Below are 16668 nucleotides of genomic sequence, written 5' to 3' on the forward strand. Positions count from 1 at the left end.
AAGAAGATGGTAACCCCAGAGAAGCCAAGAATAAAGAAACATCTGATGCAGAGTGAAGTAAGCAGAGGCAGAAAAATATTATTTTGTTGTTCCAAACTCTTTGTGATCCCAGTTGGGGTTTTCTTGGCAAAGATACTGGCGTGGTTTACCATTTCCTTCTCTTGTTCATTTTACAGAGGAGGAAACTGAGGCAAACCAGGTGAAGTAACTTGGCCAGGGCCACACAGCTAGGAAGTGTCTGAGACAATTTTGAACTCTAGAAGTTGAAAACTCCTGATTCTGAGCCCAGCATTCTATCCACTGTGCCTCTAAACTGCTCCAAGAAAAGATTAAACACGACTAAAACAAGGAAAATGGAGAAAACAACAACCATAAAGCAATCAAAAGTGAATGTTATAAGATTACAAAGAATACACTTTGGCCAAAAGAGACTTCCCCTCCACTCCTTTGTTAGAGGTATGAAGGGATTGGTTTCCACGGATATGGAATATTGCTTATAATGTTTTATTTTTATAAGTGTTGATTAGTTTTTGCTAATTTTTTTTTCTCTTCCTCATTTCAAAAAAAATTGTTGCAGGATATGACTAAGAAGAAGTAGGATAGGAATGTAGGGGATAATTTATATAATGTAAAAACGAAAGACATCAATAAATATTAATTGAAAAAAAAAACAACCACCAAAAAGAGGCTCTCATAGTGAGAAGGTTGAGAAGTTCTGACACAAAGTTAAAGATTACCCTAAAGGTATGCTCTGTGATTCCTTTTTAAACTGGCTGGGTTGTGTGCTTTGGTGTGAGTCTCTTTGTGAAAGAATTCTGTGAAAAATAGGTCTTAAAATATCACATCCGTAAACCTCAAGATTTTTGAAATAAAATACAGATGATTTCTCCCTTACAAATCTAAAGACATGTGATCACATAATTAACCAGTGTGGTATGAAGTTGGTACCCATTTTGAATTATGATAATGTCTCATTTATCCAGCATAATAGGGAGATTAGTGGTGAATAATTTGTCCTTATAACCAAATCAGTGTCAAAACTAAAAAAAAGTTTTTATGTTTTCTGATAGAAATTCTTCAGAGTTCTGTGAGTGTTACTTGCAAGCAGAGAAACCTTTATTTATTTATTTTTTATTTTATTGACGACTTGGGGGTCTTCATTATGAAAGTCATTTACTGTTTTGTGCTTTTTAGATAGTGATGTCCTCAGAGATCCTTGAGGTGGAGAGGGTTCTTTGCTCTTACTGAAACAGTCCCAGACCTGTACTTTTGTAGCTAATGTTTTATCTCTCTTCTGTTCTCTGTCAGCTGTTTCTTCTCTAGTGTTAGTATATCTGCTTTTTTCTATTCTTTTTTTTTTCTTTTCTTTTTTTTCCTTTTTCTGAGGCTGGGGCTAAGTGACTTGCCCCGTCACACAGCTAGGATGTATTAAGTGTTTGAGATCATATTTGAACTCGGGTCCTCCTGAATTCAACGCTGGTGGTGCTCTATCCACTGCGCCACCTAGCTGCCCGTTATATCTGCTTTTTTCAACCCAATTATATTGCTATAACTGCTCTGATGTCTGTTATTACTTAAAATAAACTACAGATCAGAGGAAGTCAGGTAACCAAACTTGTTAACTAACTAACATTAATTTTGTACATGTTATACAATCAAGTGACTGTACTCCTATCTGTGATAGAGCACAGAATATGGTGTCAGTAAAGATTCAGTTTTAAATTTTGCTTCTGTCACTTAGCCATGTGTAAGATGTGGGGCATATTATTTGTCCTCTGGGAGCCTCAGTTTCCTTGTCTGTTAAATAATAATTTAACTTGTAGCTAGTACCTCATAAGATTGCTGTGAGGCTCAAATGAGATGATCCATGAAAAGCACTATAGAAACCATGTCTTTCTCCCAGTTCTTTGAAGCTCTTTTGCTTGAGTCTGGATCTATACTTTGTGGAGGAGGTCATAAAGTTTGACCACTGAATATCACTGGAAATCCATTGAAAAAACAGGAGCATTAATCATTTACCAAGCATTTAGCGATTGCTTACTATGTCTCAGGCACTGTGATACAAAGAAAAGGAAAAACATAAAGCCAAGTCCTCCGAAAAATCTCTTTCCTGAAAGCTTTTCTCAATTATGACATATAGGTGACCCTGAGTTCTCAAAGGCCGGGGTAGCTGTGTGCAAGCTCTGGAAGGTTGGACCATACTGGAAAGGCTTTATATATTGACCTAGAGATGGACTCATCCCTAATCTGGCTACAAGATGAAGGATGAATTTGTTGTCCACAAAAACATTTGTTAAAATTAAGTTTTTAATAAATTAACTAAAATCTATCTTTTTTCCCTTTCACTTCCCTCCTCTCCCAGTATAACCCACATTGAAAAAAGAAAGAGTCCTTCTAATACACATACACACACAAACACATATATGTATGTTGAAGCAAAACAAATATATATAAACTAAAGTGTTAATCATTTTTAAAATGTTTCAATCTGCTTCTGAGTCCTTTACCTCTCTTTGAAGAGAGGTAAGCATGTTTCATACCATATTTCATCATGGGTCCTCTGTAATCATGACTGGTTCTTTCATTGATCAGAATTCTTAAGTTTTTTGTTTTTTTTTCAACAGTATCATTGTTATTGTAGAAATTGTTTTCCTGATTATGCTCACTTTACTTTGCATCAATTCATATAAACCTTCCCTTTCATAATTTCTTATTGCACAGTATTATTTTACTGCATACATATATCCTAATTTGGTCAGTATTTGTCCCAAAAGATAGTCATTTCTAACTTTTTGCCACCTCAAAAAGAACTACTGTACTTATTTTTGCATATTTGAGACCTTTCCCTCTTTCTTTGATCTCTTTGGGATATAGACTTAGTAGTGATATTGCTAGGTCAATGAATTTTGCAGTTTAGTAACACTTTGAGCATAGTTTTAGAAAGTTAGTTCATTCACACTTCATTGCTTTCTGGAATGACTGAAGCACTTCACAAAGCCTTTCACAATTTCTTAGTTTACCTGTTTTCTCTTTGTACCCTTATGATGTCATTTTCTATTTTTATCATCTTTGCTAATCTGCTGAGAATGAGGGGAAAACTTAGTTATTTCAGTTTTCATTTCAATAGTTATTAGTGGTTTGGAACATTTGATTTCTTTCTCTAAAAACTTCTTGTTAATAGCAATAATTTATGAATTAGTTTCCCAATTTTTAAACTTGGATATTCAATTTATTAATAATCCACTCTTTTTCTATTTTGATAATGTATAAAGCCAGGGATATAAATTTTCTTTTGAAACTGCTCCTAGAAATTGTAATATGTTGCCTCATCATCGTCTTTCATAAAGTTTTTACTTGTTTTTAGGATTTATTCTTTTGATCTATTCACTATTTAGGATTTCATAATTAAGGATCCATTTAGGTTTGTGACTTTTGCTTGTCCTTTCTGTACTGATGGCTATTTTTATTTCATGATGGTTTCTAAAGGAATTTTCTGGTATTTCTGTTTTTGTACAATAATTTATAATTTCCCTTTGCCCTACTACATGGTGTAATTTGTAAAGGCACTATGCGGTGTTGAGAAATAGCTATATAATTTAATATAATTATATTATATATTGTATCGTATTAATTACATATAATATGATGATATATTAATATATAATATTAATAAGGTATCATATTTCAGTTCTGAATTTAAAAACAATTATTCAGGTCTGTTGTTTCCCATTTATTTAGTTTTTTTTTTTTAATTAGATTTGTCCATCTCTGAGAGAGAAACACTAAAAATCTCTTAGTATTATTTTGTTATTATATATGTCTTTTTATAATTCAGATAAATTATATATATATGTAAATTCTATACCATTTGGTGCATATATGTTTAATATGGTTTTTGGTCAAATGATTCCTTTAAGAATAATGTAAATTTCTTACTCATATCTATTAATATTGTAAATTTTTATTTTTACTTTATCTAATAGATACTTAGAACTCTTGTGTTCTTGAATTCATCTGAGGCATAGTAAATTTTGTTCCAGTATCTCTTTTTCATTGTATGTTAGACTTTGCTTTTTAGAGATGTTTCTTGTAAACAAGAGATTGTGGACTTTTGTTTTCTTATATATCTACTACTCTCTTGCGTTTTATAAAATTTTTTTGTCCATTAATAATTAAAGTTATGAAAATTAGGCCACTGTTTTCCTCCATTTGTTGCTTTTTTTTTGTTTTAATTAACCCCTTACTTCTATGAATTTAGATTTTCTTAGACTATTTTGATGTTAATCTGTTCCCCTAAACTCCCGACACCTTCCTTTTGCAGACCCTTTTCCTAGTTTTGCTTAAGTTATTTATTTCTTTCATTTTCCTTCCTTTTATTTATTTACTTAACTATGCATTCCCCCTCTTGTCCTCTCTCTTTTTTTGTTCATCCATATTTAACTCATGACCTCATTTGGGGTTTTCTTGGCAAAAGTCTTGGAACTAATTTGCCATTTTCTTCTGCAGCTCATATTACAGAGGAGGAAACCAAGGCAAACAGGGTTGAAAGACTTGCCAAGGACCACACTGGTCACTGAACTGTTTAGCTGCACCCTTTCTCTTTTACCTCAGTTAAATGGTTATGTTTTTTCTCTTCTCTTTTCCAACTTCTTTGTTTGATATTTCTTTTTTAAAATTTTTTTATTAATTTTTATAATTATAACATTTTCTTTGACAGTACATATGCATAGGTATTTTTTTTTTACAACATTATCCCTTGTACTCCCTTCTGTTCTGAGTTTTTCCCCTCCTTCCCTCCACCCCCTCCCCTAGATGGTAGGCATTCCCATACATATTAAATATGTTATAGTATATCTTAAGGACAATATATATGTGCAGAACCGAATTTTGTTGTTGTTGTTGTTGCAAAGGAAGGATTGTATTCGCAAGGTAAAAATAATCTGGGAAGAGAAACAAAACAAAAAACAATGCTCAAAGTTTACACTCATTTCCCAGTGTTCCTTTTCTGGATGTTGCTGATTCTGTCTATCACTGATCAATTGGAATTGGATTAGCTCTTCTCTATGTTGAAGATATCCACTTCCATCAGCATACATCCTCATATAGTATCATTGTTGAAGTGTATAATGATCCCCTAGTTCTACTCGTTTCAATCAGCAACAGTTCATGTGAGTCTCTCCAAGCCTCTCTGTATTCCTCCTGTTGGTCATTTCTTACAGAACAATAATATTCCATAACATTCATATACCATAATTTACCCAACCATTTTCCAATGGATGGGTATCCATTCATCTTCCAGTTTCTAGCCATTATGAAAAGGGCTGCCACAAACATTTTGGCACATACAGGACCCTTTCCCTTCTCTAGTAGTTCCTTGGGGTATAAGCCCAGTATTAGCACTGCTGGGTAAAAGGGTATGCACATTTTGATAACTTTTTGGGCATAATTCCAGATTGCTCTTCAGAATGGTTGGATTCTTTCACAACTCCACCAACAATGCATCAGTGTCCCAGTTTTCCCACAGCCCCTCCAACATTCATCGTTATTTGTTCCTGTCATCTTAGCCAATCTGACAGGTGTGTAATGATATGTCAGAGTTGTCTTAATTTGCATTTCTCTGATCAATAGCGATTTGGAACACTCTTTCATATGAGTGGAAATAGTTTTAATTTCATCGTCTGAAAATTGTCTGTTCATATCCTTTGACCATTTATCAATTGGAGAATGGCTTGATTTCTTATAAATTAAAGTCAATTCTCTGTATATTTTGGAGATGAGGCCTTTATCAGAACCTTTAACTGTAAAAATGTTTTCCCAATTTGTTACTTCCCTTCTAATCTTGTTTGCATTAGTTTTGTTTGTGTAGAAACTTTTTAATTTGGTGTAATCAAAATGTTCTATTTTGTGATCAATAATGGTCTCTAGTTCTCCCTTGGACACAAACTCCTTCCTCCTCCACAAGTCTGAGAGGTAAACCATCCCATGTTCCTCCAATTTATTTACGATTTCGTTCTTTATGCCTAAATCTTGGGCCCATTTTGATCTGTGGTGTTAAATGTGGGTCCTGTTTGATATTTCTTCTTCCTTTTTCTAAGAAGGTTTTTTTCTTTGTTCTCTTCATTAATTCTCTTCTTTTCTATTTTCATCTGACATTTTATCTCTTCCTTGTTTACTATACCATTATTTATTTATTCCTTAATTTCTTTTTGTTTTTTATGGAGTTAAAACTACTGAAGTCCAAGTGTGAGCTTCCTAGCTTCCTTTTTTGATCACTTTCAGTATCATTTCTTTTATAGATCTTGCCCTCTTAGCCTCCCCTGCCTCCTGTAATTTATTACTCTTAGAAGTATTTATTTCTGTGGGCCTTAATGTTGATTAGAAGCAGTATTGCATTATAGAAATGATCGTTTCCTCAGTTGTGTGATCCTAGTTCTAATTTCAGCCCCTTCCCCCCTTCCCCCCATGCTCCTTCTTCTTCCTACTGGTCATTGCCACCTCATCTGTGGCTTTATCCCTTGCCTTTTCTGGATGTTAATTGTCCATATTCACTCATGGAAACCTTCTTCCCAGGGCAGGACATTAGTCATAGATGTACAACATTATGTCAGAGGAGGCAGCCTCCCAGTTCACTAGCATCATACAGATTCATCTCCTTTTGCTAGCCCACAACTCTTCCCCAAATAAATACTTATCAATGGGACCTCCTTCTCCCATTGGGTTGAGATTTCCCTCTTCAATTAAACCATTATCCTGCCTTTCCCATTCTCTGGCAACCCCCTTCTAGCCAAAAAAAAAAATCTTTGAATCATCATTCCTGCATTCTTTACCCATGAACTTGATAGAGTTGTATTATCTGTTGCTTTCTCTCTCCCATCTCTCTTCTCTCCCCATATGCATCCTCGAACTTTGCAATTCCATCACACAAAATACATTGATTCACCAGCAGGGTGATGGTGGGAGGATTGTGCAGTTAAGTCTATGGTGCTTTAATTTTGCTCATCTACTTTTGCTTTTGTATCTCTACATTCTGATTTCAACTTTATCCCTCTGTGTGCTTTTTTGTCCCTTGATGATCCTTTTTTTCTTATCCCTATGTGTCAATCACTCTGTCTGTCCTGATTTGTGCCTCTCCCAAGACTAGTATTTTAAGAAAGCCACAGACATGCTTCACTTCATTCGTGCTCTCTATCCATCTTTTCGTTGCCAACTACATTCATCTTTTACTTAATTTTTTCTGCCCTCTTCCTGGCCCCTTTTCTGGAACTATGAATGATGATCAAGTAAAATTTGACATTATTTCTGAGGGATGTCGACATAATACTCCATTATAGCTCCTCTACTCTTACCAGTAACTTTCCCAGTATGCTCCTCCCTGGAAATGCTACCATTTCCCTTTGTGTGTTGTCTCCTCCCTTAGAATGCAAACTTGTTCAGGGCAGGGACTATCTTTGCTTTTGTATTTATATGTATCCCCAATGTTTGTCAAAATGTTTGACACACAGTTAATAAATTATTTTAATTTGTTCATTCATTTTCTCTTTAAAAAGTAATCCCTAAATATGGAGTAATATATTTTGTTACTTATTCTTACCTCAGGAATTGTACGTTTTTAGATATAATGGTGGGAGTGCTTATAAGCTTAGCATTTTGTTTATGTTCATTTTTTGGGTTCAAATGCCACTTTTTTGTTAAATGTCCATTTGGGGAGTTAATTATTAAGCTTGGGCATGTAGGATAATTTTTTGGGGGGTGGGCTTGAACTCCTTTTTTTTCCCCTTTTGCTGTTTCTTTTGCATGAAAAGTAAACTTGTATTATTCTGTTTTCTTTTCCTTTATATTTGAAGCTCTTATTTCTTGCTCACTTATTTGCTATTGAAGTTGTTAAATTTAATTCCTGACCTGGAGTTTGAAGCATAGTTTTGCCCTTTGGAGCTAATCCACAGAATTTCTTTGTTGGTTAGTTTTTGTTCATATTCAGAGGATCTGGGCAATTTTTTTTTTTTTTTTAGTATTTTTCCAATATTATTGTATGTGTGTTCTTCTGAGAGACCTGTGAGCTTAAGTTGTTTCTGTATAACGTATCTTTGACATCAATGACTTTTGCTTTTATAGAGTCCATGTATTTCTTTAACTATACTGCTTTGGTTTTTTTCCACTTCCAAATATGTTAATATAAAGAGGGAGGTATCTCTTCATCATGAATTTGATTTTTTTTTTCTGATGTGCTAATTGATTTTTTTTAGTACTTTTGAAGCACACAGACATTTCTTGGTGCTGTTTCATTGTTTCTTGAACACAAGATTTTTTATTTCATCAGGAATTAGTTCACTTTCCTTTGGTCTGTAGCATTTGTCAAGAAAGCTTTATATTCACTTTGAGAATTCACTATTTATCGTTTCTTTTGGCTTTGGAACCCTTTCTTTTGGTTTACTTTCTTGTGGTCTGGGATTATCTTTTTTTTTTTTTTTTTCTTCTTTTTTTTCCCCTGAGGCTGGGGTTAAGTGACTTGCCCAGGGTCACACAGCTAGGAAGTGTTAAGTGTCTGAGACCAAATTTGAACTCAGGTCCTCCTGAATTCAGGGCTGGTGCTCTATCCACTGCACCACCTAGCTGCCCCGGTCTGGGATTATCTTGCCAATTTTTGGCATTTCAACATTTTGGGGGGGTGCATTACCCCACCACTCATTTTCTTTCTCCTGACCTTTTATTGGTGAGTATGTCCCTAAGGCTTGGCACAGGCTCCATCAGCCTCTTTGCTGGGAGATACACTTAATTGTGACCTTTCCCTGAGTAACTTTAGTGGGGATGGCATTGGCTTCCTCTTGGTTTCTGTCTACTTATCTTCATTCCTTGCTTGGCTCTGTTCCTTTCTCTTTCCTCCTAGGCTGAATCAGGATGGTCCTTTTTGGGGGGGTGAGAGTGGAAGGAGAACATCTTTAGAGCTAGATTCTGTATATCTGCCTACTTTATTTATTTTTTCACGTTTTCCTGTCTTCATGTTGATTTTGATTTTACCTGGTTTCAGTTATTTATGGGTTTCTCCTGGAAAATGCAGAGTATTCTGCAGTAATAATATTAGTTTTTGGCCTCCTCACCCATTCTCATTTTGTTTTCTAGCTACTCCACAACCTGCATTCTGTGTTACTCAACCATACCAGTAACGGCAGTAGAATTTGACTTATATACACAGGGATTTCTCTATAATGCAGTTCTAAGAGGCCTTGCTGTGAGACCACTTTATAATGAGTTTATTTTGGTATGTTAGTAACTAAATCCTATGGGAGGGAGTGCTAGCTGGACCTACCTTACAGGTCTCTTCATTAGTGAATAGTGTTAGAGTGAGGTATCAGGGTAGTTAGCCTTAATTAACTCATTTCAATCCCCAAGAGAGGGGATTTGCAGCATCCCATTTAAATGAATATGTGTAAAAGATTCCAATATAGTGTGCTCATTAACCTGACAGTATTATTGGCATCATTTTTTTTTTTTTAGCATTGGATTAGTTCTTACAACAGCCGGTATTCTTAGAGTTTTGTGCCACAGAGTGACATAACTAAAAGCATACTTATTGGACTTGCCTCAGGACACCTGGGTTCAAGGATTGGCACTGCCACTCACTAACTAGCTTTGTGATCTGAAATGAATCATTTCATCTCTTTGAGCCTTAGTTTCTTAATCTATAAAAATGAGAGGCTGGAACAGCTTATTTCATGTTTTTATTTTGAATATTTGGTTCAATTCATCATCATGACATCTTACTCAATTAAAATGATACCCATACTTTGAATGGCTTGGTGTAGCCGGTGAAGGAAGATGCTATCATTTGAGGTTCCTTGTTTCCTCTGACTTATTCTTACAGCTAAGAGTTTTGTAGTATCAGCTAACCAAATAGATTCATGGAGAGGATTTACATTTAGTCCAACTTTCTCATTTTCTGTACGTATTTATTTCCAGACATGCTCAATAAAGAAGGTAGCTCTTTGAGTGTCGTTTGTATGAAGTATGGATGAGCAGGCTAAGTGGAGCCATGATGATGAGGATGAGGAGGAAGTGACTCTAGAGAGGGTTTTTTTTTTTTTTCAAATTGCTCATACTCTGGTAGTCAAGTTAAACGATTTTGAGCTTTGTGCACTCTTACTATTGTCCATGTTCTGTGGGTGCATGTATCAGAATGAGGAGGGGCCTTGATTCCTTGTGATATGAGGATCAGTCAAGGAACTGGGGTTGTGTTTAGCATGTAAAAGAGAAACTAGCTAGGGACAGGAAAGGTGTGGTTATCTGTGGTAAAGGGATTGCATTTGTTCTATTTGGCCCCAGAGGGCTGAGCCCGGAGCCATCACAAAAGTTGCTGGAGGGCTGCAATTGAACCTTGATAAAAGCATTTGAGCTGTCCTTGGTGGAAGGGACTGACTGCCTTGAAGAATTGTGGATACAGCCTCATTAGGGATCTTCTAGCCAGAGCTATGTGGCCATTTGTTGGGTGTGTTAAGGTTGGTATTCCTATGGGGTTCAGGTTGGATTAAGTGGCCAATGAAGTTCCTTTTAGCCTGCAAATACTGTGATTCTGCTCGCCATGTTTGAAGAGTATGGAGTAAATGGAAGAAGTTCAGCACTGGTAATCAGAAGATAGGGGTTTGGGTTTGAGCTTTGACAGTTCTACTTGTGTAACCTTGGACAACTTTCTAAACCTCCCTGCCCCTCAGTTTCCTTATTCATAAAATGAAAGGGTTGGTCTTCAGTGACCATTAGGATTTCTTCTACCCCAAATATTCCTTTTCTCTATGGTTAAAATCAAACCTAAAAAATAAATCCTTCAGCATCTCCCCCTTTTGATGTATAGATGACTTCTTCATTCCTTAACCGAAGTTCCTCGTTGAACAATGTTCACTACTAATGAAGGAGCCATCCTCTGGGCACAACTTCAACTTCCATCCTATTAAGTTGGGGGAATTTATTGAGCATTTATTATGTGGCCTGCTTGTGTTGGCACGGAAAAGAGAAGCATAACACGTAGTCATTTCTCTCAAGGAGTTTACTTTCTCATCAGAAAAACGAAGTCTGTCTATCCTAAAACAACAAGTAAACCTGCCCCAGTGCTGGAGCATGGTGTTCAGTCTGAGTATCATAGGAGTTCTGGGATGGGGACGAAGTGCACATGTGCCCTACTTGGCAGAATGTACATTTGTTGTTTTCAAAGGTTGAATTTTTTTTTATTCGGAATCTTACAAACGCCCTTAGAATGAGCATTTCCATATAGAAAACAGATCGCAAAAGAGGATTGCCTGTAAAGCAGCTCTAGTCCTCCATTTTGCACGCACCATTTGCTTTGTTAAAAACTAGATAGTAAATTCACCCTTTACTTTGAAAATTGTTCACCTTATCCGTACTGTCATCTGATCTACCTTCTCTACCTTTTCTGTGTGCTTTTAAATGTCAAGCACCCGACTCTGTTTTCATCTTTTTTCCTTCCCCTATCACCATTGCTATCTTCCCTCTTCCCCTCACTCCCACCCCAAATACAAAGAGGAGAGCCAAGAAATTCTGGTTCATAGCTAAGCAGAGTTTAGCGCCCCTCCCCCCAATCCATCCGGGAGCCCCTTCTAAAATGTATTTCTCCTTCCACAGTGTGAGTCCCCCTCCTCCGGCAGGAGGTCTCTAACCCGCCTTATCCCAGGCCCTCCCCTCTGGCGGGAGGCAGCTCATTTGCTTGATCCCAGGCCCTCTGGCAGGAGGTGGCTAATCCATTACTTCCCAGGCCCTCTGGACTTGGGGCCAGCTGCTCTTTTTCTTTATAGGGTTATTGCCATTCTATAAATTGTTCTTGCTTTGCGCGCTTCACTCTGCATCGGTTCCGACTTCCCAGGATTCTCTGAAATTATCTCTTTTGCCGTTTCTTACAGCGCAATAATAGCTGGCTAATAATAGCTATTTTGCCATTTCTTACAGTGCAATAATGTTCCATTACGTACCTATAACACAATTTATTCACTTTTCCCCCACTTAATGGGCACCCCCTCAGTTTCCAGTTCTTTGTTACTTTCCCCCCCTTTTTAATCCATACTTTTGGATCAAGAAATTTGTTTCACTTGTGACTAGTCCCTCCCCGATATTATTCTCTCTTTTAATGCCGTCCCCCCCAACTGTTTCTCTGTTGAGTTTGATATATTTCGACCCCAAAGTCTTTGTATGTGTGTACGCTGGGTTGAGCTGAGAGTGAGGTTCAGCTGATGCCTGCCGGCTCTACCCCTTCTTCCATGTTTGTATTCTCTTCTCCCACGCCCCAAGTATGAGAAATAGCAAGTCCCACCCCTTTCTTTTGACACTAATTGTTTCCTTTTATTCTCCCCTTCTATTCCCCCTTTAAAATCCTGAGGACAAAACCAACCCACCTCCAGGAAGAATCTCTGCTTTTCTTCTTTAACATCTTCTGAATCCTTTGAAGATACAAAAATTGAAGGGATACATGCTTCTCCACTCTCTAGCATCGAATAGCGCTTTCCAATTGCTCTCAATACATTTATCTCTCTCTGTTTCTCTTGACCCTATTGCCATTTCTACCCCACCGCCAGGAGTATACTCAGCTTTTCACTATGAGTTAGCTTTGCTTGTGAGCTCTGATCTTTTTGCCTTTTGGAGTATTGTAGTCTGAGATCTACCGTGATGCTAGTAGAAGCTTTCAGATTTGTTGGGTTCTCAGCATCCGAATTCTTTCCAACTGCTTGCATTTATTTGCTTTTTCTTTCTTGAATAGGAGAGCTCTAGATGTGGCCTGTTTATATATATATATATATATATGTATGTATATGTCACTTCCTTTTGTGGTTTCTGTAAGGTAGTGCAATATGAGTAGGCTCTATCTTTACTTTCTTCTAATAGAGCTGAGAAGTTTTCACTTGTGATTTGTCGAAATGCAGTGACTAGCAAAGGGGAAGTCTATCAGAGTGTCTGTCTCAACTTCTCACTCCTCTCCCAAAGGCCACATCAGTCCAGTAGTAGTTCTCAATGGTCAGAGCGAACAGATAATAGAGCAAGGAGCAGAAAGGGACTGGCAAGACGCCAGGGCTGGGGGTGAGGACAGGGACTTGTCTCAGCTCAGCCACACGGTTGGGCCTCAGACCATAGGCGAATTCCAGCCCCTGGCCCCACCTCTCTCTATACTTCCCCACTCTTTTTCCCCTCTGAGTCCCATAGACTAGAGCCCCTGGTCAGCAGCAGCCAGCAGAAGCGCGGCAGTTGGAGAGCCAGGGCTCACGGCATGGTAGAGGGCAGCAATTCTCAAACCTCCTTCACACTCTTCACCATTATTGAGGATCCTTTTGTTTATGTGGGTTGCCATTCTTGATATTTATCATATTAGAAATTATAAATGATAAAAATTTCATAATATTAATTCATTTAAAAATAACTAACAAACCTATTACATGTTGACATAGCCTATTTCAAATAAAATTAAATCTGTTTTCCAAAGTCTTGAAAATTTAGTGAGAAGAATGGAATTATTTTATATGTTTTTACAAATTGTATTAAGTGTCTGGCTTAAAAGAAGATAGTTGGATTCCCATATCTACTTCTGCATTCATTTTGTTGTGATATGTTATTTTGGTTGAAGTAGATGAAGGAAATCTAGCCTTCTATAGATACAGAGTTGGAAAAGAGGCAGATAATGTCTTAGTATTATTACAAAAACAGTTTTGTTCTCACAGCTTGTCTGAAAGAATCTTGGTAGCTTCTAGAACCCTCAGAACCACCTTTGAGAACAGCAACTGTAGTGGAAAGAATACTGGATTGGGAAGCAGAGAATTTCAGGGAAGGGCTTTATTCTGCTCCTGACTACCTGGGTAATCTTAGATAAACTCCATTGCTTTTCCTATCTTTAAAATGAGGAGTTTGGAAAATGTTATCTACAAATTCTCTTCCAGTTCTAAAAGCTATCATCTTATGATAATGAAGGGATGTTAGGATTTGGGAAGGCCATGAATAATGGGTTTGAGGGGAACTTCCTTCATTAAAACTCTTAGGACCTTAGGGCCATGCTGTCAAGCCTTTTCCAGGGGGCAAATCCTTGTAGTAAACTACCTCAAAAATATGATATATATATATATTTTTTTTTATCAGAGGAGACCATGGGGGACTGCCAGAGAGAATGCCCAGCGCCAAGAGATTCAGTGTCTCATTTGTGGAATAGCCAGGAGGCCAGAGTCACTGGATCAGAGAGTAAGACAAAGAAAACTTGGAAAGGTAGGAGGTGGTTAGGTTATGAAGAACTTTGAATGTCAGAGAATTTTGTATTTGTTTCTACAGGTGATAGGAAGTCACTATGTTGCATTTTTTAATCTTTTATAACTTGAATACTCTGCATCATTTTCTGCTTGTTCATTTCTTTTTTCACATTAGTTTTTTTCTTTTTTTTTTTATAGTCTAGACATAATTTTATTGTTGTTGTTTTTCTGATTATACATGTATGTTAACTTTTTTTTCGCACTTTTAAAATTATTTATTTATTTATTTATTTATTTACAAAAATTTTATGCACAGGTAATTTTTCAGCATTGACAATTGTAAAACCTTCTGTTCTAACTTTTCCCCTCCTTCCTCCCACCCCCTCCCCCAGATGACATGTTGACCACTCCATGTTAAATATGTTAAAGTATAAGTCAAATACAATATATGTATACATGTCCAAACAGTTATTTTCCACATTAATTTTTGAATTGGAATTTTATTTCAGGACCAGGCTCTAGCCCCACGGGCCCTTTGCACAGAATGGTTATAATGTCTTATTTGTTCTTGAAATTTGGTTCCTGCTCTGAGTTCTACCCTTCAGGGTTAGATTCTCCTTGAGATTCAAAGACTACGTCTTCATGGTCTTCTCTGGCATCTTAGGATCAAGTGTTAAGGATCTGGGTCATGGACCTAGTGTGACCCCTGCCATGCCCAGCCTGGTCAATATAGTTCCTGGTGGCTTTAAAAGGTTCTAATTGTGGGTTCTGACCACCCTAAGACTTATTCTGGGGTGGCATTCTGCTCTTACTGTTTCTGGATGTGACCTTTGCAGGCTGCAAGTATTTTTGATTAGACTCAGGTGTCGTAATAGGAAACTGCCCTCTTGTTCACCTAAATGTAGGTGCTAGCTATGCTGGCAGCTCCCTTTCCTATTGCCTGTGGGTTACTGACTGACATTTTATGTAATTGTAGGAGGAGATAAAGTCTTTCTGTAGTTTACTTACTGTGGTTTCTCATTAATTTTTTTAAATCATTCAATCTGTTTTACAGTGATTTGGAGATATTTGTTGAAACAGGTATTGGGGGGGGGAACTGGTCAACTTGCTTCTCTCTACTGAGGCTGCCATTTTGGCTGGAAGTCCTAAGCAAGTAAATTTGAAGAAGGATTTTTTTTTCTTGGGGCATATGTATATGTGGTTTGTGTGTGGGACATGTATATATATATAATGTGTGTGTGTATGCATATGGGGTATATGTGTGTATCTTCCAGTTGCCTTGAAGAATTTTCCAGGGAATCAGAGTGAGCCAAACTGTTCCTCATCTCAGGTGGCCCATTTCTATGGATAAGTAACTAGTAGTAAATGGAAAGGAGATGTGTTCATCAATGGCTTGGTAAATAGCCAGCTGGACTCTTTTCAGAAGACCTACCTCTAATATCTATAGGCTTTGTGACTCTGAACCAGACACTTAATCTTTTTTTGGGAGCCTCAGACAACTATTGGCATTGCAAGGTGCACAACAGTGGGCCCTGGTAAGAAGCTCCCTTACCAAGCATTCCCTTTGTGGGTTAAATCACCTTGTCTGGTCAAGACAAACCAACAAAGAAGAATAGAAAATTGTAGTGGAAAGGGTCCAGTGAAGCCACAAGTGCCAAGGTCTCAGTAAATGCTTTAACATAGAAACCAGAGGAAAATGCCTCAAACAGAACAATTAAAGATTAAAGATAGGACTATATAACTCCCTCCCCATACTCATTTGGGGATTATCGTTCAGAAAATGTAATATTGCTTATGAAAATGAGCCCAGGAAAGGATGAAGGTATGAATGATTGAAGAATGAATCACTATTTACCTTTCTGTTCCTGGGAATAAAATAATTATTTGATTACATATTACATTTCGCTCTAAAGCTCCTTATAAAAGCTAAATCTTCTTTATTATAGAAATTACTTCAAAAGTTAGGTGGTTATGTGAATTGGTTATGCCTCCTTATAATATGAGTAATGAATGTAAAGCACTTTGTAAACCTTAAAGTGCTATATAAATGTCAACTGTTATTATTATTAATAATAATAATAATCTCCAAATAGTTGGCTTAAAATCCAGTCCACTATTTGAAGTAGTTTTAATGTCATTAGACTTCAGTATGCCATCATCTAAAATAGGGGTTTTTCCCTAGTATCTTTTGCTAGGGTGAGGAATATAGAAGTTGCTGCACTAAGCTGACTTCCCAGCTATCCCTACATGCTCTCATATGTCCCATCCTTTTCTAGTTCCTCTTACTGCATCATCTTCTCCCATCAGAGTATAAGCTACTGAACTTGCTTGCATTTCTATTCTCACTGCAAAGCAGTGCTTGACACACAGTCAGACCTTAATAAATGTGTTCTTTCTGTCTCTATCTCTCTCTTCTACTTCCCTTCTCCCCTGCCTAAGCTTAAAATTG

The 16668-nt window shown here is 37.0% G+C and overlaps 1 long non-coding RNA gene across 4 annotated transcripts in view; it reads left to right on the top strand.

Moving 5' to 3' along the window:
- Nucleotides 1-16668, top strand: part of LOC141548256 (uncharacterized) — a 416517-nt gene that overhangs the window by 164209 nt on the left and 235640 nt on the right. For 3 of the 4 annotated variants that reach the window (XR_012483868.1, XR_012483867.1, XR_012483870.1), the window contains one exon: nucleotides 14116-14238. The exons of the other annotated variant lie outside the window; for it this stretch is intronic. This is a non-coding gene — a long non-coding RNA (uncharacterized LOC141548256). The remainder of the gene's footprint in view (nucleotides 1-14115; nucleotides 14239-16668) is intronic. 4 annotated transcript variants of the gene reach the window in all.

The sequence above is a fragment of the Sminthopsis crassicaudata genome, chromosome X, assembly GCF_048593235.1.
Source record: "Sminthopsis crassicaudata isolate SCR6 chromosome X, ASM4859323v1, whole genome shotgun sequence".
Lineage (NCBI taxonomy): Eukaryota > Metazoa > Chordata > Mammalia > Dasyuromorphia > Dasyuridae > Sminthopsis > Sminthopsis crassicaudata.